This window comes from Papio anubis, chromosome 17 (assembly GCF_008728515.1).
Source record: "Papio anubis isolate 15944 chromosome 17, Panubis1.0, whole genome shotgun sequence".
Lineage (NCBI taxonomy): Eukaryota > Metazoa > Chordata > Mammalia > Primates > Cercopithecidae > Papio > Papio anubis.
The window spans coordinates 32,807,399-32,828,803 of record NC_044992.1 but is presented as its reverse complement, the minus strand read 5'-3'; the positions used below and the strand labels follow the sequence as shown (position 1 = coordinate 32,828,803).

The following is a 21,405-nucleotide window of genomic DNA, read 5'->3' as shown; positions in this document are numbered from 1 at the left end:
AGTGACTGGGTAGGTTTTGATGCCATTAACTGTGTAGAAAACAGTTATATGTTCACTTGTTGACATTTAATACATATTAATTATAAGTATGTGAAAAGAGAAATTTAAAGGTATACTGTAATTGTGCTGCAAGTTAAATGAGATCTTCACTTTATCCAGGTGGGTTGCTGGTGCCCGTGGTTGAATGGAAAGAGAAGGGAAATTTATAAAGGACTAAGAATGCTTACAAAACAAAACAAAACAAAACAAAACAAAAAATTATTAGAGCTGGGCACAGTGGCTCATTCCTATGCTTCCAGTGCTTTGGGAGGCCAAGGCAGGAGGATTGCTTGAGACCATGGGTTCAAGACCAGACCTAGCAAGACCCCGTTTCTAAAAAACACATAAATAAATAAAAGATAAATAAATTAACTGGGTGTGGTAGCATGTGCCTGTGGTCCTAGCTCCTTGGGAGGCTAAGGAGGGAGGATTGCTTGAGCTCAGAAGCTCAAGGTCACAGTGAACTATGATTGCACCACTGCACTTTAGCCTGGGAAACAGAGCGAGACCCTGTCTCAAAAACAAAAATAATGATAATAATAATAGGCTTTATTGTTTAGGGTAGTTTTAGGTTTACAGAAAAAGTGAGCAGAAAAGACAGAGGGTTCCAATTCACCAAGGGTCCCTAGTCCCTGGGCCACAAACCGGTACTGGTCCCTGGCCTGTTAGGAACCAGGCCACACAGCAGTAGGTGAGCCAGTGGGCTGGCAAGCAAGTGAAGTTTCATCTGTATTTGCAGCCGCTCCCTATCACTCGAATTACTGCCTGAGCTCTACCTCCTGTTAGATCAGCAGCAGCATGGGATTCTCGTAGGAGCTTGAACCTTATTGTGAACTGAGCATACGAGGGATCTAGGTTGCATGCTCCTTATGAGAATCTAATGCCTGATAATCTGAGGTGGAACAGTTTCATCCCAAAACCATCCCCCACGTCCACAAGTCTGTGGAAAACTTGTCTTCCACGAAAGTGGTTCCTGGTGCCAAAAAGGTTGGGGACCACTGCCATACACCTTTCCCCACCACACAGTTTCCTCTATTATTAACATCTTGTATTACTGTAATTTATTTGTTACAGTTGAGGAACCAATACTGATACATTGTTAACTAAAACCTATAGTTTATGGGATCTGCTCTTTGTGTTATACAGGTCTATGGGTTTTGACAAATGCATAATGTCATGTGTATACCTATAGTATCATACAGAATAGTTTCACTTTCTCAAAAATGCCCTGTGCTTCACCTGTTTTTTCATTTCCCCAGCTGCCCCCAAACCTTTCACAACCACTGATATTTTTACTGTTTCTATAGTTTTGCCTTTTCCACAAGACACTATAGTTGGAATTACAGGGTATGATCCTTTTCTGACCGACCTCTTTCACTTTGCAATATACATTTAAGGTTTTTCCTTGTCTTTTTCTGGTTTGATACCTCATTTCCTTTCATCACTATTTAATAATATTCCACTGTATGGATGTACCACCAGTTTGTGTATCCATTCACTTATTGAAGGATATCTTCTTTGTTCCCATGTTTGGCAATTATTTTTTTAAAAACTGCTATATATATATGCTATTTTATAAATATATAAAAATATATTTATTTTCTGATAGATCATGAGTATTAATATATACTCTATTGATAGAACATGAGTATTAATTACTAATATATAGAAAAAACTTGGCTTGTTTAAGGTTGTTTGCTAACCTTATATCCTGCAACCTTGCTGTAATTGCTTAATAGTTCCAAGACTTTTTTGATGATTCCTTAGGATTTTCTGTGTAAATAATTATGTCGTCTGTGAACAAAAACGGTTTTTCTACCTTCCCAATCTGTATACATGTTATTTCCTTTCTTGTCTTATTGCATTGGTTAGGTTTTCAAAATAATGTTGAAGAGGAGTCATGAAAGGGCCATACTGCCTTGTTCCCAACCTTGATGGGAAAGCCTCTAGTTTCTCACCCTTAAGTATGATGTTAGCTGTAGATTTTTGTAGATATTATTTACCAAGTTGAGGGAGTACCTCTCTATTCCAAGTTTGCTGAGGTTTTTATTTTTTTAAAATCATTAATCTGTTGGATTTTGTCCCCCAAAACCCACTGTTTCAGATGATAGTGTCTGGAAAGCCAATATTTGACCAGGTGCGGTGGCTCACACCTGTAATCTCTGCACTTTGGGAGGCCGAGGCAGGTGGATCACCTGAAGTCAGGAGTTTGAGACCAGCCTGGCCAACATGATGAAACTAGTCTCTACTAAAAATGCAAGAAATTAGCCGGGCGTGGTGGCAGGCGCCTGTAATCCCAGCTACTCAGGAGACTGAGGCAGGAGAATCACTTGAACCCGGGAGGTGGAGGTTGCAGTGAGCCAAGATTGCACCACTGCACTCCATCCTGGGCAACGAGAGCGATATTCCGTCTCAAAAAAAAAAAAAAAGGCAATATTTTAAAAAGAAATAAAGGCCGGGCATGGTGGCTCATGCCTGTAATCTCAGCACTTTGAGAGGCCAAGGAAGGATCCCTGCTTGAGACCAGGAGTTCAAGACCTGCCAGGGCAACATAATGAGACCCCATCTCTGCCAGAAAAAAAAAGAAAGAAGGAAAGAGAGAGATAGAAAGAAAGAAGAAAAGGAAGGAAGGAAAGAAAGAAATTCAATATTTGGAAGCTTGGGGAGAAATCTGTTAAATATAAAAGAAATTTAAAGAGAGATCTAGTATATGCCATTTCCATTTAACCAAGTGACCTTTAGTTCTTAGACCTTTTTGATCCTGACTTCCATTTAGGATCTCCTGGGTTTAACAGGGAGAATGAAGAAGAAAGAGCATTCATAAAATTTAATTTGCAGAGAAGCAAAAGGAAAACAAAAGCTATCACTGGTCTTTATTTTTTAATTGACTGGTGGGGGTGGAAATCAGTTTGCAAGAGGTTAAGCACTACTAACAGCAAAAAAGGCAAACATCATTGTCATACTCATGCTAATACTAGCTGGTCAGTTCTTTTATTTTTACTCATGTTTGGTGGCCATTTTGTGGTACCCATTCCTATGGGAAGATTTTTCATCCGTGCCTTACTGAACTCCAGCCATATTATTTGCTTTGACCAATGAAATGTGAGCATAAGTGATAGCTGTTGTTTGAGATCTTTGTGTTGTTTGTTATTATGTCATAATCTAGCCTATCCTGACTGATAGACAGCTAACATTTATTGAATGTTTACTAGGTGGTAGGCTCTGTGAGCATCACTTTAAATGAATTATCTCACTTAGTCCTCCCAAGAGCCAAGCTAGTCAATAAACAATAGCAAGTGTAAAAATTTTAATTAATAAGTGTAAACTACTTGTGAACTTTGGCAATTATAGAAAAGAGTAAAATAAACCAGAAGCAAAGCAGAGTCAAAAGTTTCAAAATTTGATCTGGGTTTTTACTTAATAGAAGCAATTTCAAATAATCTCTGGTTAGATTTTTTTAAGCTTATACCATTTTCTTGCTGATTAGTGATCAACAGAGTTTTATCCTTATTGGTCACTATTTCTTTTCTTTTGTATGTAGGAAATGCAGTTGTGTTTAGGATGTCCTAATTACACTTACTTTCATTTTCCAGGCTTAACATAATCCTCTCTTAGGGAAATGTGACATTCTCGTATTCTGTTTTGTGCCGATGAAATAGGCACCTCTGCCATATACCCATATAACTAACCCTCAACAAAGATAATAAATGATCATATTGGGAGAGTAGTCTGGTGAGACATATGGGCCTCCTTTTGACAATAGTTTGTGGTGAAAAAGAAACCAATTTTAACAGACAGAAAAAATGTAATTCATTATTTATTATGGCTGTCTTTACTGGAAATCATAACTTAAAAGTGAAATATGAAATTTTTTTTCTGAATAGGCAAAATTTCCCAATTAGGTTTTTGAAATTTGTGTTTAGAATGAATGATTCCTAGAGTGTGGAAGGTATCTTTTTTGGAAATATCATTTAGTAAATTATAATTGGTTGTGTACCAGTCACCTAAAAGACTTACTAAATTTCCTAAAATATTAGATACCTGCATGTTTGGCTTTAAAATGGAGAATTTATCTTAAGTTTATCTGTAAACAATTTCATTTACATTTTTTTTTTTTTTAATTTATTTATTGAGACAACATCTCGCTCTGACACCCAGGCTGGAATGCAGTGGTGTGATCTTGGCTCACGGTAACCACCGCCTCCCGGGTTTGAGCAATTCTAGTGCCTCAGCCTCCCAAGTAGCTGGAATTACAGCTGTGTACCACCACGCCCACTTAATTTTTGTATTTTTAGTAGAGACAGGATTTTGCCATGTTGGTCTGGCAAAATCTTGAACTGGTCCTGAACTCCTGGCCTCAGGTGATTCACCCGCCTCAGCCTCCCAAAGTGCTGAGATTACAGGCGTGAGTCAATATGCCTGGCAATATTTTTAGATATAACTGAAAGGTTATAACTTGAAATTAAGATGTCTTAGAAGTCCTCATCACTTCTTTAAATGTTACAAATAAAAGTTAGTGTTTATTTGATCATTAAATTTAATGAAAATCATCAGGGAAAAATTACTAACCATCAAGTTTTGTAAATTGATTTGAGTAAAGTGTAAATCAAGTAATTTGCAGAGACCAAGTACCTAGCCCAGAGGGACAAGTTAAGATACTGTTTATGCAGGAATAGTGGTTGCTAACCAGAAAGGAGGAGATGAAGGGGAAGTAAATAAATTTTTTCTGCCCAAGTATTATGGAGAGTTGGTTGGGCTACTGGGTTACTTGGTTTGTTCTATTTATTTTAATAGTTAAAAAGTGGGTTTCTGGAGGCCTGTTAATTTCCCAAAACACTATGTTTGTTATATATCATTGCAAATAAGATTTTTTTCTAGCAGGAAAGAACCTATAGTGTTCATCTGATTCTCCAAAGACTGTGAAATGTTAAGAACCATTCTTCTAGAACTTTTTAAAAAATATATCTATGTTTGGCTGCCACTAGGTGGCATTGCTAATACAGCCAATATACTGTATTATATTTGCAGTTTCTATTCTGGATAAATATATGTGTGTAGAGCAACTTCACCCAAAAACCAAGCCATCAAATGGCTCTACTAAGCTAGGAGACGTATTCTGTTATTTACCTGTATTTATGCTTGCCTAAAATGAGTTTACACATGTAAGTAAAAAGGGCATTTCTTAATAGTTTTTCGCATTCATTCATTAATTAGTTCAGCAGTTAATAGTCTGCCTTTCTGGCCAGCTTATGTCTGTAATCCCAGCACACTGGGAGAGAGAAGCAGGGGGATCACTTGATGCCAGAAGTGTAAGACAAGCCTGGGCAACAAAGCAAGACCCCGATTTTTTGTTTTTCCTTTCTTTTTTTTTTTTTTTTTTTTTTGAGATAGAGTCTCACTCTGTCGCCCAGGCTAGAGTGCAGTGGCACAATCTTGGCTCACAATAACCTCTGCCTCCCATGCTCAAGTGATTCTCCTGCCTCAGCTTCCTAAGTAGCTGGGATTACAGGCTCGTGCCACTACCACCCAGCTAATTTTTGTATTTTTAGTAGAGCTGGGGTTTCACCATGTTGGTCAGGCTGGCCTTGAACTCCTGACCTTGTGATCTGCCTACCTCAGCCTCCCAAAGTGCCTGTAGGCGTGAGCCACCACGGCCAGCTGATAAATTTTTTAATATATGTTTAAAGATATCATAGTGTTAGAAGAGAGTAAAAGAATTATAAGACCAAGATCTAGGTTATACAGGAAACCCAAAAAAGAGAGACTGACCAAAGATAGGCCCTGATTAACCTGCAGGCTTTGAATTTGAACTCTAAAGAGCCACACTTTAAAAGAAGTGATGAACTAGATAAAAGTCAAACTTCACGGGTACTGAAGCTCAAGTTTAAATTTATTTATTTATTTTTTTTTTTTTGAGGCAGAGTCTCGCTCTGTCACCCAAACTGGAGTGCAGTGGTGTGATCTTAGCTCACTGCAACCTCCACCTCCTGGGTTCAAGTAATTCTTATGTCTCAGCCTCCCAGGTAGGTGGGATTATAGGAATGCACCACCACACCTGGCTAGTTTTTGCAGTCTTAGTAGAGGCGGGGTTTCACCATGTTGGCCAGGCTGGTCTCCAATTCCTGACTTCAGGTGATCAGCCCCGTCAACCTCCCAGGGTGCTATGATTACAGGCATGAACCACCATGTCCTGCCTACTCTTATTGTCTGCTTAGAATTGTAAGTGGCCCAGCCCATCTACCCACTAGAAGCAAACTTGTCTGGAGGAAAATAAAATCATCCTAGGTTTTACATTACCTCTACTTAACTTACTGTTGTATTCCAGCTGTCTAGAACAGAGCCTAGTACTCAATAGGTGCTCGACAAATATATGTTAGATGTATTAATGTAAAATAGAATCTTTGCAAAGCCTATGAGAAGAGAGATAGAATAACTGTACTTCTTTTATTGGCAAAACAGTCTGTTCCTGACATCTGAGTCTTATTTGTGACAGTTGATGAAAAATGACCTAATCTATATATAGTGTTTTCTTAATTTGCATAATAGTTTTATATTAAATATCAGTACATCATTTTATTTCTCCAGCAAATAAAAGTGCATCTGCTTCTTGCTGTGTAAACATTATGCTCTTTGCATTCAGTTTACTTAAATTTAAACAAAAAATAGGCACAATGAGTGTTTTTTTTTTTTTTTTTTTTTTTGAGATGGAGTTTCGCTCTTGCTGCCCAGGCTGGAGTGCAGTGGTGCCAGCTCAGCTCACTGCAACCTCTGCCTCCTGGGTTCAAGGGATTCTCCTGCCTCACCCTCCCAAGTAGCTGAGATTGCAGGTGTCCACCACCACACCCGGCTAATTTTTGTATTTTTAGTAGAGATGGGGTTTCACCATGTTGGCCAGGCTGGCCTCGACCTCCTGACCTCAGGTAATCCACCCACCTCGGCCTCCCAAAGTGCTGAGATTACAGGCGTGAGCCACCACGCCCATCCCACAATGAGTGATTTTTAAAATCATTTTATTCAACATATACTAATATGCTTATGTCTCTGGTTTATCTTTATAGTGAGGTATATTGTACTTTGAAATTAGAAATTAATAGCATTTGTAAACTGCATTTCCTCTGTTTTTAGTTCTCATGCAGGCATATTTTTGTTCATTTCTTTGCTATCTGCCTTGAACAAATTTTGCCTAGCAAGTAGTGCAAGTTACAAATTTCATTCATTTACCTTATTTGAGTTTATATGTAGATTAGGTGCAAAGAAGCTTCTGGGGCTGGCAGATTTTTCCAAGATACCATTTTTTAAGCTCTCTTTTATTGCATATTAATTCCTCAAAATCCATTGACAGATTTATTTTAGTCTTAGCAAACATTCAGGTTTCCTTTTAGAAGATCTGGTGCATGAGCGATCAGGAATGCTTATTTATTCTCTCATGTAGTGGAAATTATATCCCAAGTAAGAATAATAAGTTAATGTTTGCATAAAGAGAACATAGCTGCTGTTGACCTCTTTGGTTCATCTCTATGCAGCCTGTTTTTGTGAGTCAAAATTTCTACCTTAATAATGGTCTAGACCCGTGCGGTGGCTTATGCCTGTGATCCCAGCACTTTGGGAGGCTGCGGTGGGTGGATTACCTGAGGTCAGGAGTTTGAGACCAGCCTGGCCAACATAGTGAAACCCTGTCTCTACTAAAAATACAAAAATGTAGCTGGGCGTGGTGGGGGGGTGCCGCCTGTAATCCCAGCTACTCAGAAGGCTGAGGCGAGATAATTGTTTGAACGGGGGAGGTGGAGGTTGCAGTGTGCCAAGATTGTGCCATTGCACTCCAGCCTAGGCAACAAGAGCAAAACTCCATCTCAAAAAAAAAAAAAAAAGAAAATTAGCCAGGCATGGTGGCATATACCTGTTATCCCAGCTACTCGGGAGATGCTGAGGCAGGGGAATCGCTTGAATCCAGGAGGTGGTGGTTGCAGTGAGCTGAGACTGCTCCCCTGTACTCCAGTCTGGGCAACAAGAGCAAAACTCCGTCTCAAAAAAAAAAAAAAAGGTCTAACCCAGGGCTAGAGAGCGTACTTTCTCTTTTTCATTTTCTTTTATATTCGTTTCTTTTTTGAGACAGTTTCTCTCTGTTGCCTAGGCTGGAGTACAGTGGCATGGAGTACAGTGGCATGAATATGGCCCACTATAGCCCCAACCTCCTGGGCTCAGGAGATCCTCCCACCTCAGCCTCCCAAGTATCTGGGACTACAGGTGTGCACCACTACACCTAGCTGTTTTTTGTTTTTTAGGGGTAGAAACGGGGTCTCTCCATGTTGCCCAGACTGTTCTTAAACTCTTGGACTCAAGAGATCCTCTCACCTCAGCCTCCCAAAGTGCTGGGATTACAGGCATGAGCCACTGTATCCAGCCTCACTTTTTCTGTAAAGGGTCAGATCTGTAGCTATTTACACATCGTGGGCTATCCAGTCTCTGTGCAACTACTCAGATCTGTCATTGTAATGAGAAAGCAATTACAGACAGTACATAAATGAATGAATGTGGCCATTTTCCGGTAAAACTTTATTCATAAAAACAGGTAGCAGGCTGGATTTGGTCTGCAGTTTGTAGTTTGTTAACCCCTGCTCTAACTCATTAAATGACAATAGTACACCAGAAGAGACATTTTGAGCCTGGGAGCCTTAATTAGAGCTAGCTGTCTTCTAAGGATTTTTGTATGACATCTGTGTATTTGGTTCACCCATTTGCCAAATAAGTACTATCATTTCTCTCTTCTTGATCAAGAAATAACAGGTTTAACATGATGCTTTAGAAAAGAATATAGTTGTGCATATGCTTGAGTTGTATAAAAAAAATTAAGAGTAAAAAAAAAAGCTTTTTATAAAGGGAAAAGCAGAAAAATTTCTTCCAAATGAGCTGTCTGATGACAGGAAGATTTGGTTCCAGTTTCATGTAACCATTGGTATGTTCAATTCCTCTTAAATACCAGATTTTACAAGATTGCAACTATTTTGAGGAATAAATAACTTATGGATTAAGTTTAGATGTCATGTGTAGGATGAATATTTCCAAAGATCTAAGGTACCACAGTTCTAAAATTATAATGGATTAGGGATTTTTGTTAAGTAGATTTTTAGCTGTTCTTATTTTTAAAAAGTAGCTATGTAAGATGATAGACATGTTAATCTGCTTTACTATAGTATAACCATTTTGTTATCTGTATGTATACTATAGCATCATATTGTAAGCCTCAATTATGCACAATAAAATTTATTTCTAAAAAACATAGGCCAGGTGCAATGGCTCGCACCTGTATTCCCAGCACTTTGGGAGGCCAAGGCAGGAGGATCACTTGAGGCCAGGAGTTAAGACCAGACCAGCCTGGGCAACCTAGTGGGACCCCGTCTCTACAAAAAAAATTTTTTTAATTAGCCAGGTGTAGTGGCATGCTCCTGTAGTCCCAGCTACTCAGGTGGAGGTTGAGGCCAAGACTGGAGAATCGCTTGAGCCAAGGAGGCTATGATCACGCCACTGCAGTCTAGCCTGGGCGACAGAATGAGACCCTGTCTCAAGAACAAAAAAAAGTGTAGATGTTGTACACAATTAGGAGAAGTGATGGGGTTATTTCCGTAGCCACCTTGTAATTATTTCCCACTAACAGAGAAATATGATTCATAATTCTGTAATTAACCAGGTTAACAAAAACAGGAACTTCGGTACTTGACTATGAGAAATGTATTCTGGACATGCTCCTTATATGCATGTACATTATGATTCATCAAGTTACCAGACAAAAAGATGATTAAAGAACCATTTGTAAACTGTATGTAACATTAAGGATTTATAAAGGCTGTTCTTAATAGCAAAGGAGTCCATCAGCTACAATTTACTCTCCTATATAATGTGATGTACAATTTTTGACACTAGGTGGAGCAGTTTCCTGGCAAAAGGCTTCACAAAGCCCTATATCCCTTTCAATCAAGCCCAGCTTCTAGACAAAGAATTGTAAAGAGAAGAAAAACTATCGACAATCATTTATAATTTAAAAAGATGCCCAAATATTTAGCTATAAGTAGAAGGCTGAATATATTTTACAATTTTTCTGTTTGCCATATATTTTAACCATTGGATTTTCTCATGTTTTAGGTGTTAGAGTTTTACTTTCTAGAAGCAGTTTGGAAGTAGAAAAGTTGGGAACTATTCAGTTACATTGTAGAATAGATCAGGTTTTATTAGAAGCTGTAACATCAAGGAGTTATCCTTTGAATGATATCTGTGAGCCATTTGTTTCATATGACCATTTTTATAGAAAAAACTTGACTCTTTGTTATCAATTAGATACAAAGAAAGTTGTGAGATATGTGCCCCTGTGTAAGATTCAGAGGCCTGTTTCTGCTTTAAAGTTTGGGATTCTTTCATTATTAAAATATGTGTTAAAAATTGTACATTTACCCTGTAGTGCAGGTCAATTGATGACTAAAATGAAAACAGAAAATATATATATACATTTTAAAAATCTGACGTCTTAAGTGCTTTTTCATATTTATAACCTCCTCGGTACATGGCACCCTAAGGAAGAAGTACTGTATAGTATTCTGCACTTTTTAAAAGCTGTTTTTTCCTTAGGTATAGACATTTCTGATATTTTTTGACTCTTGGCTATTGCTGAAAGTAAATATTATTTAGAAAACTGCATTGATATGGGTTGAAATAAAATAGTGAAATAGTTTCAGTAAGTGAAATATTGTAGTAGTTGTTAATACCATAAAGTGGAATCATTCTTTTAAAAAAAAATTGTTAGCCAACTTCTTCCCTATCAATTCAGCTTGACTTCTGAATATTGCTTTATTGCTCACTTGTCTATCCTCCTTTTAAGACAAAAAAGAAATTACCAAAAGTTAAGGCTCTGGTATGACTTGATACCAGACGCTTATAACTATGGCTGTAAGCATGCAGTGACTCAGTGCTGTTTCAGGAAGACCAACAGACCCTTCTTAGAAAAAAATCTATTTGCCTTTTGTTTGATGAAGGCATGAAAGCTCTTCTCTCTGTCTTTCCCTAAGGAATGACTCATATATTAACTCTGCTGAGCATCACCACATCAAAAGAAGAAACCAAGGTCTTCAGGACATTGGGCTGGGTTTTTGCCAAGGAAAAGGGGTATGCACAGACTGGGTAACTTCCTGCCCTTAAGTTTATTAATGTATGCTTAAATGAAAGACAAGAAAATTTAGTTTAGCTTACATTTGTTGTTGGGCATACATTTTAAACAATTTATACTAGTCCCCCCTTTTTTTAACAGCGCTCTCATAAATATGTAGTTCATTTCTCCTGAATACTTCAGTCAACTGTGTGATCAAAAGTTGCTTGGGTCTAGAGAACAAAGGCGAAACATGCCTTTTTTTCTTTTTCTTTTTCTTTTTCTTTTGTTTTTTAGATGGAGACTCACTCTGTCACGCAGGCTGGAGTGCAATGGTGCGATCCGTATTTTTAGTAGAGGCAGGGTTTCACAATGTTGGCCAGGCTGGTCTCGAACTCCTGACCTCAAGTGATCCACCCGCCTGGGCCTCCCAAACTGCTGGGATTACAGGCGTGAGCCACCACGCCTGGCCAAATATGCCTTTTAATATGGATTAACTCAACATAATAAAAATAGCTTCAAAGACAGTACCTTATAACTTGGAGCATGAACTAATACTATAGAGTTCATATTTCTTTTGTTTTGTCCAGCAATTTTATACTTGCACTTTTATAGTATCTCATATTTCTACCCTATGACCTAGGTAACTGGCATTATTAGGCTTTTTGTTAAACAAAGGAGATGAGATAGAAGTTACCAACAGTAATTTACCAACAGATTTAGAAAACTGAAATCCACATTAATGCATGCCCAGGTTCCTGCTTTTTCACAGTTTGTTTCTTTGTTTTTTGTTTTGGTTTTTGGTTTTTTGTTTTGGTTTTTGTTTTTAGACAGGGTCTGGCTCTGTTGCTCAGGCTGGAGTGCAGTGACATGATCATAGCTCACTGCAATCTTGAACTCCTGGTATCAAGTGGTCCTCCCATCTCAGCCTCCCAAGTAGCTGGGACTACAGGCATATGCCACTACACTGGGCTAATATTTTTTCTTAGTAGAGACAGAATTTCACTGTGTTGTCCGGGCTATTCTTGAACTGCTGGGCTCAAGTGATCCTGCTGCCTCGGCCTCTCAAAGTGTTAGGATTACAAGCGTGAGACACTGTTCCCAGCCTTTACTGCATTTTGTAAAGAGAGACCAGAGGCATAACTTGGGACCTTCTTTACAAAAAGAATATAAACACTGGTTAAACTTGTCAGTGCCCATTGGGAATCAATATTTTACACTCTAGCCTTCTAGATTTATTTGCTGTAGACTATAACCTTGTTTTTTGACTCTAATGATAAAAACAATGATTAAAAAAATTCTGAGGAGAATTTCTGTGTTTGCAAAAGGGTTTCTGAAGTCCCCTGAAAGAAAACAAAGGTTTTGCAAGTCATACAAACAACGATTTGTCATCTTCTTTTGTTTGTTTATCACCCAGATATTCCTAATGAATCACATTCCAGACTAACCACTGACTGCTTTTGTTCCTTAGTGAAGAAGTGTGGCAAATAAATGTTTTCCCAGTGAATCAGCACAGGATTCTTGATTTTATTACCTTTGCCCTAAACTTTCCAGACAAAACTAATTGGAAATTTTGCCTTTGGGATCTCACTTGACTTCTGTGTATAGATGATGGATTAGGCTATGAATTGACATTACAGATGTTGTCCAAACAACTCCAGTCTTTAGGAATGTTTTATCAGTTCTGAGGGAGCCGTCTAGAGTGGAAGAATGTCTGTCTGTTTTGTCTGCTCGCCTTCCTTAAAAATACTCATACACACACAACACACATTCTGCAATCTTAATGTGATGTTGTATTCTTCATCTTGGTTGATAAATATTTTGCCTAAATTAGGCTAATAAATTAACTAATATGAACATTTTAGGTCTTTCGTTTTTAAAAGATGTCTCTGTAAGAAAAGGACCATAAAGTAAACCCAACAGTATTCTATCTTTGGTCTTTTGGATGATACACTGTTTTCCTTGATGAAACATAGACATGAGTATAACCTTTTCAATCCTTTAAATGCTACAAAGTTTGTGAAGAATTATAGTAAATCATGAGCGAGCTGCTATAATATAAATCCAAAGAACCTGGAAAGTTCAAAATCCAGAAAATGTTTTACTTACTTAAAATTAAGCAGCAGTGTACATTCTAGTTTATCATTTTACTAATATGATTTTTTCACAAATTAAAGTATGAATATATTCACCCCTTTCTTACTATGACCCTAATTAGTGTTTGTAGCACAAGGATTTCTTTCTCTGGGCTTACATAGATACTACATTATTATCAGAAAACTATTTAAAACTCTTCACTATCAGATTAGGATGGAGAGAGAGAGGGAGAGAGAGAGAAATGTGGTTTTGTATAATTTTACCTTTCTAGGACAATTTTTTTTAATTCTAAGTTTCTCTTAATTAGAAGAACTAGTAGTGTCTTATCATTATTCTTGAAGCTAGAGTAAAAATTGATTACATAGACTTATCTCAGTTCGGTTTTTTTCTAATCACTAAAACTCATGAAAGAATGTAAATCATGGAAATGTAACTTTTTAAACATATGTAAAAAGAGTTTTTGAAAGATAAAATATATTTTTCCACAGACAAATACCTACATCTGCTCTTATTAGAAATCTTACCCTTTCATCTAAGTATGGTTTGCTCTCACCCAGACATACTCTTGCCTGGCCAAGCACTACATCTTTTATCCTGGACAAGGCAAAATTATTCCATTACCAATCTTTGGAAAATACAATGTAATACAGCTCATGAGACTAGATATATGGAACTCTGAAATGAAGCAAATCCAGATGTCCAATATGTTGAAAATAACCGAGCTATCTTGTTGATTTGACTTCATCTAGAATAACTATACTGAGTTACCAAAAATAAAACAGACCTTTATTTGCCACTTTTCTTTTTCTTTTTTTTTTTTTTTTAAGACAGGGTCTCACTCTGTCGACCAGGCTGGAGTGCAGTGGTGTGATCTCAGCTCACAGCGACCTTGACCTCCCAGGCTCAAGCTATCCTCCCACTTCAGCCTCCCAAGTAACTGAGACTGCAGGTGCACACCACCATACCCAGCTAATTTGTTTTTTTTTTTTTTTAAGAGATAGGGTCTCACCATGTTACCCAGGCTGGTCTCAAAACTCCTGGGCTCCAGTGATTCTCCAGCCTCAACCTCCCAAAGTGCCGAGAATACAGACGTGAGCCACCCTGCCTGGCCTATTTGCCACTTTAAGACATACTCCCTGTATTGATTTTTACCTTGCCACATGTCACATCCTTTTAAATGTGTTCAGACTCATTTTATAGCACAGCATATGGTCTGTCTTGGAAAATATGCCATGTGTACTTGAAAATAATATATATTTGGCTCTTGTTGGGTGGTATTTTCTATATTATTCAAATCTTCTGTGTCCATACAATTATCAGTGTAGTTGTTCTATCAATTAATGAAATATAGATGTTGAAGTTTTCTACTATGTATGTGCCAGGCATGGTGGCTCACATCTAATCCCAGTGCTTTGGGAGGCCAAGGCAGGAGGATCCCTTGAACTGAGTTTGAGACCAGCCTGGACAACATAGGCAGACCCTGTCTCTACAAAAAACAGAAAAATTAAATGGGGCCAGGTGTGGCGGCTCACACCAGTAATCCCAGCACTTTGGGAGGCCTTGGTGGCAGAATCTCTTGAGCCCAGGAGTTTGAGACTAGCCTGGGCAACATAGGGAGACCCATCTCTAAAAATAATGAAAAAAAATTATCTGGGCCAGGTGCACTGGCTCACGCCTATAATGCCAGCACTTTGGGAGGCGTTGGTAGGAGGATCCCCTGAGCCCAGGAGTTTAAGCAACATAGGGAGACCTGTCTACAAATAATGAAAAAAAATTAACTGGGCTGGGCACTCTGGCTTACACCTGTAATCCCAGCACTTTGAGGCGGATAGATCACTTGAGCCCAGGAGTTAGAGACTAGCCTGGGCAACAGGCAAAACCCCATCTCTACAAAAAATTAGCCAGGCATGGTGGTGCACACCTGAAGTCCCAGCTACCCAGGAGGCTGAGGTGGGAGGATCACCAGAACTCGAGAGGTTGAGGTTGCAGTGAGCCAAGATTATGCCACTGCACTCCAGTTTGGGTGATGGAATAAGAGAACCTGTCTCAAGAAAAAAAGAAAAAAAATTAGTTGGATGTGGTATCTTGCATCTGTGGTCCCAGGCGGGTGGATCTCCTGAGGTCAGGAGTTCAAAACCAGCCTGACCAACGTGGTGAAACCCCATCTCTACCAAAAATACAAAAATTAGCTGGGTGTGGTGGTGGGTGCTGGAAACCCCAGCTACTCGGGAGGCTGAGGCAGGAGAATCACTTGAACCTGGGAGGCAGAGGTTGCAGTAAGCCGAGATCGCAGCATTGCACTCCAGCCTGGGCAACAGAGTGAGACTCCATCTCAAAATAAAATTAAAATTAAAATTAAGTAAAATTTCTAGCTATAATTGGGGATTTGTTCATTTCTCTGTTCTCCCTATGTTGCCCAGGCTAGTCTCAAACTCCTGGGCTCAAGAGATTCTCCCACCAAGGCCTCCCAACGTGCTGGGATTACTGGTGTGAGCCGCCACACCTGGCCCCATCTAATTTTTCTGTTTTTTGTAGAGACAGGGTCTGCCTATGTTGTCCAGGCTGGTCTCAAACTCAGTTCAAGGAATCAGTTTTTGCTTTATGTATTTTCACACTCTGTTATTGGGTGTATACACAATTAGAATTGGTCTGACTTCCTGAGAATTAGACCGTTTATCATTGTGAAATGTTCCTGTGAATCTCTGTTAATATTCCCTGTCCTTAAATCTACTTTGTCTAATATTAATTTAGCTACTTTATCTTTTTTATAGATTTTTTAAAATGGTTTTTCTTTTCCCATCTCTTTACTCTTTCTTTTCTGGGTTCTTAATATTTAAAGTGGGTTTCTTACAGACAGCATATACTAATCCAGTCTAACAGTCTCTGCCTGAATTCATATGTTTGGTCCATTTGCAATTAATGTAGTTATCAATATGATTGGGTTTAAGTCTGCCCTCAAACTGTTGTATCTAATTTTTTATTCCTTTTTCTTTTTTCTCTGCCTTCTTTTGGACTGAGGGGGGTTTTTTTGTTTTGTTTTTTTGTAGTTTTTTTTTTTTTTTGGTATTGAATTTATTTGCTTGTTTGTTCTACTTCTTTTAAAATTTTTAGTGGTATAGTTAGGTGTAGTGATGCATGCCTGTGGTCCCAGCTACTCGGGAGGCTGAGGTATAATCTCATGAGCCCAGGCAGTCAAGAGTCCAGTGAGCTGTGATCATACTACTGCCCTCCAGCCTGGGCAACAGGGTGGGACCATTTCTCAAAAAAAAAAAAATTAAAAAATTTTGTGGTTGTCCTAAGGTTTGCAATATGCTCCATTAACTTACCGGGTGAACAATGAAGTATTATTTTCTCATTTTGTATATAATGTGACAAACAACCTTATAATGATGTTCTTCATTTTCCTCCTCCCATAATTTATAATTTATGCTTTACTTGTCATACATTTTACTTCTTATACATTTTACTTCCTCATATGTCATAAACCCACAGTACTGTTCTGAAATATATTTATTTGAAATATATTTTCCCTAGGGCCCAGATTCACAGGTATTTTTTTCTTCAGCACTTTAAAGAAGTAATTCTGATGTCTTTTGGTTTGCATAGTATTTCTGATGAAAAGTCTGACCTATTTGTCTCTGTAGATAATGTGTTATTTTTATCTCCTCTATTTTTTTTTTTTTGTGAGACAGAGTGGCTGTGTCACCCAGGCTAGAGTGCAGTGGCACGATCTCGGCTCACTGCAAGCTCCACCTCCCAGGTTCACGCCATTCTCCTGCCTCAGCCTCCTGAGTAGCTGGGACTACAGGTGCCTGCTACCACGCCGGGCTAATTTTTTGTATTTTTAGTAGAGACGGGGTTTCACTGCGTTAACCAGGATGGTCTCGATCTCCTGACCTCGTGATCCGCCCTCCTCGGCCTCCCAAAGTGCTGGGATTACATGCGTGAGCCACTGCGCCCGGCCTATCTCCTCTATTGTTTTTTAGACTTTTCCTCTTATCATTGAACTACAGCAATTTCATTATGACATAATTGTGATGATTTTTAGCAGTTTGATTATGTTTTATTTTCTTTTTTTGAGATGGCTTCTTGCTCTGTCACCAGGCTGGAGTGCAGTGGCACCATCGCGGCTCACTGCAATCTCCACCTCCCGGGTTCAAGCCATTCCCCTGCCTCAGTCTCCACACCCAGCTGATTTTTGTATTTTTAGTAGAGACAGGGTTTCACCATGTTGACCAGGATGGTCTCGATCTCCTGACCTTATGATCCACCCGCCTTGGCCTCCCAAAGTGCTAGGATTACAGGTGTGAGCCACCATGCCCGGCCTATATGTTTTCTTTTCTTTTTCTTTCTTTTTTTGTTTTTTCTTTTCTTTTTTTTTTTTTTTGTACTGGCGTCCAATGGTGAGATCTCAGTTCACTGCAACCTCTGCCTCCTGGGTTCAAGTGATTCTCCTGTCCCAGCCTCCTCAGTAGCTGGGATTATATGCACTTGCCACCACGCCCGGCTAATTTTTTGTATTTTTAGTAGAGATAGGTTTCACCATGTTGGCCAGGGTGGTCTCGAACTCCTGACCTCATGATCTGCCCACCTTGGCCTCCCAAAGTGCGGGGATTACAGGTGTGAGCCACTGCACCCAGCCTATATGTTTTGTTTTCTTTGTGTCAATCGTGACTGGATTTGTTCAGTTTCTTAAGTCTATGGATTGATATTTTTCATCAAACCTGGATCTGTTTCTATTGAGCATTATTTCTTTTGGTTATGAGTTATATATTGCTGCCTCGCATGTCTAGTAATATTATATTGAGTGCTAGTAATTTTTAATTGAATGCTAGATATGTAGTGTTAAATTGTTGCTTGTGTGGATTTTGTCTTCCACTATAGAACACTGATGTGTGGGCAGGTTCTGAAGAGGGCAATTAAGTTACCTGTGGATCAGCTTGATCTTTTTAAGACTTGTTTTAAACCCTGTTAGGGTTAGACTAGAGTGGCTTTCACCTTAGGACCAGAAGGAAAGGTCGTACCTACGCAAGCATGACCTTTCTGGATTGAATGCTGAGTCTCTCTACTCTAGCTGGTTGATCACAGATGTTTCCCAGGCCTGTGTGAACTCTGGGAATTGGTCAGTTTACAAATCCCCAGTAATTGTTCTTTTCCCGGTGGTTTTTTGCCTGGACTTGTGTTCTCACCTTAGCATACAGTGCAGCTTTGTGTGCCAGAGTCTGAAGGGGACCCCTGTGCAGATTTCTAGAGTTCTTTCTCTCTGTGTAGCTTTCTCTTTTCTGGTATACTGCCTCATAAATTCTGACTGCCTCAGCCTCCCTGAATCCTGAACTCGTGAATCCCAATCTCATTCTCAATTCAGCAGGAGCAACATGCTTTGTTTGGGCTTTTCCTCTTTTGACCATGGCATTTTTGGCAGGCATGGAATGTGTCTACACACAAGAAGCCAGAGTCAGTGTATGGTTTCTTCATTTTTATCCCTTCTCTTGGTAATCAAAGCCCTGTACTGCCTGTAGTACAATATCTAAAAAGAATTGTCCCATATATTTTGTCCAGTTTTCTAATTGTTTGCTATGGAAATGAAAGTCTAGTATCCGTTACTTCATCCGGTCCTGAGGCAGAAAACCTTCAGCCATCGACCAGGATCCTTAACCCATGTTCCCTGAAGAGTTGGAACCTGCTGCTCAGTAAATGTATAAATTTTATATCCTGTGGCAGATTTTATCCAGTTAAGCTTTTCAATTAATACTATAGCTGTTTGGGTCTTTACTCTCTTGTTTCTTTGTTTAGTATGATTAAAAATGTGACACATATTTGCTATATTGTAGTGAGACTTGTAGTTTTTAGAAAATATACTTTAAAAGTAGTTTGAATTCTGTGTAACTTTTAAAACTTTTAATCAAAAAATTTTTTTAGTTTTTGTTTGGATTTTTCATATAAACATATTTTTTCATTCAAATTGGTTATATTTAGAAACCGTTAAGCTATAATGTTGAATAGAACTTGTGAGGTTTCCTATCACTTAATATAGTTTAAACTATGAACAAAGGACAAGAAACTGAGTTGTTAATGTTCATTTTGTCTGGGAACCACCACATCTGCCTCAAAGGCTGAGTAATCATGACTTATTAGTGTGGTTATGGAAAATATATGTCAGTTTAGTTGAGTGAATGAACAGACTTCTTTAGAAGAAAGAATTCTCAAATCAGAGACTTGAGAAAACATTCTCAAATCAGATTGTTGAAAATTTCCCTTTTCAGAATTACTAAAAATTAAAACTATGAAGAACTTTTATTTTATTGGATAATGTGTTTAATCTGTTAGGATACATTTTTTATATTTCTGGAATGCAAATATAGCTTTTTCTTTCCTATATATCCCAGAAATCTCATTATTTTAGCTCCCAGGGCAATTTTATTTTTTGTTCACTTGAAACTCATTTCTAACTTTAGCTGTAGACTGTACCTGTAGCCAAAGAGGATATTACATGGGGACAGCATGGACAAACTCTTAAATTTTCTTCTTTTTCACTTATTGGCATTCATATGTCTCTTTTGTGTTTTCTAACAGTAAAGGTGGAAGTTACAGCTGATTTCTTTTTATCTTTTTTAAATTACGTCTGACAGCTATAATTGTATGAGGAGAAATGTTTCACAAACTATGCAGTTATTTTGAATATCACAAACTTTGGGGTTTTTTTTGTAGTATCACAAAATAATTCTTTTTTCCCCTAACTGTGAAATCTCTTGTGTGCACCTAGTGTTTAAAGAAACAATTGTAAATTTCATGGTTAATCATAAGTTTTCAAAAACCTAATCAAAATATTCTTTTCAAAATCTTCTATACTTATTTTAATAGTTTAATATTTCTACATTTCCAAGAATTAAAAGTCCCCCAAAAGAGGAACAAAGGCTAAAACTTCACATCGATTTTTTTTGATCCAGAAAAAAACTAATAATTAACTGATTCAGTGCCAAGGATTTCATTTTTTAGGTATTATTTTAACAGAAAATGCCGATTCTATTTAGAGATAAGTATCACATGTGTGAACGACTTTGTATTTTATATTTATGTCAAACAAAATTTTATTATCTTGGTAGTAGAATATCTTAGTTTTATTTTTATCACTAGATTTTATGTACTTTGAACCACAGATTCTTTCATCATGTGATCTTAAAATACTTTCTTATACACAGAGCCGACTTACTTTTCTGTGGGACTGACTCATTTATAAAAAATCATTGGAGAAATCTTTAACAGAAATCTTCAGATTCAGAAATACTCGCACAATATAGTTACTAATAAAATCTCGTGTGTGTGTATATGTAAATAATTTTATTCTACAAATAAAGTATTTCTCTTCATAATAGCTGATGGCTGCTAGTTACTGTATGCTAGAGGGCATCTATCAACCTATGCTTAAGGGACCCAGAAATTTATATTTTAACCAGCTCCCTAGTATGCGGACTCTTCGTCTTGTGCTTTTAGGAACCATTGTGTAAAACTCATTGATACTGGTTTCACAGTTACATTTTTGCTTTATGATCTCACTAGGAAAGGTTACGTGAGGTGGTACATCACTAACTGTTTTTAAGTAAGGACATAAAGTGATATTCTCAAATTGTGCCTAAAAGAACAGTGGCTCAGAACGTTGTTTTTTTAATAAAAGGAATAATCTAACAAATGAGAAATATAGATACATGAAATAAAAGTCAAGCAAGGAATTAGATCAGTGGTTGCCGGGGACTAGGACTTGAGGGAGGGAATTGGCCACAGAGGAACACAAGATATTTTTTTTAATAAGGCATGGGGCCTCGTTCCATCATCCAGACTGGAGTGCAGTGGCATAATCATAGCTCACTACAGCCTCCAACACCTGGGCTCAAGCAATCCTCCTGCCTCAGCTCCTGAGTAGCTGGAACTACAGGCACATGCCACAGTGCATGGCTAATTTTTAAAATTTTTGTAGAGATAAGGTCTTGCTTTGTAGCCCAGTCTGGTCTTGAACTCCTGGCTTCAAGCAATCCTCCTGCCTCAGCCTCCCACAGTGGTGGGATTACAGGCATGAGCTGCCGTGCCTGGCCAAGGGATGATTTTTGCAGTGATGGAAATGTTCTGTATCTTGATTGGCGTAG

General features: G+C 38.3%; 1 protein-coding gene across 3 annotated transcripts in view; it reads left to right on the top strand.

Moving 5' to 3' along the window:
- The window catches only part of VMP1 (vacuole membrane protein 1), a 136,688-nt gene that overhangs the window by 33,296 nt on the left and 81,987 nt on the right, over nucleotides 1–21,405 (top strand). The window lies entirely within an intron of this gene.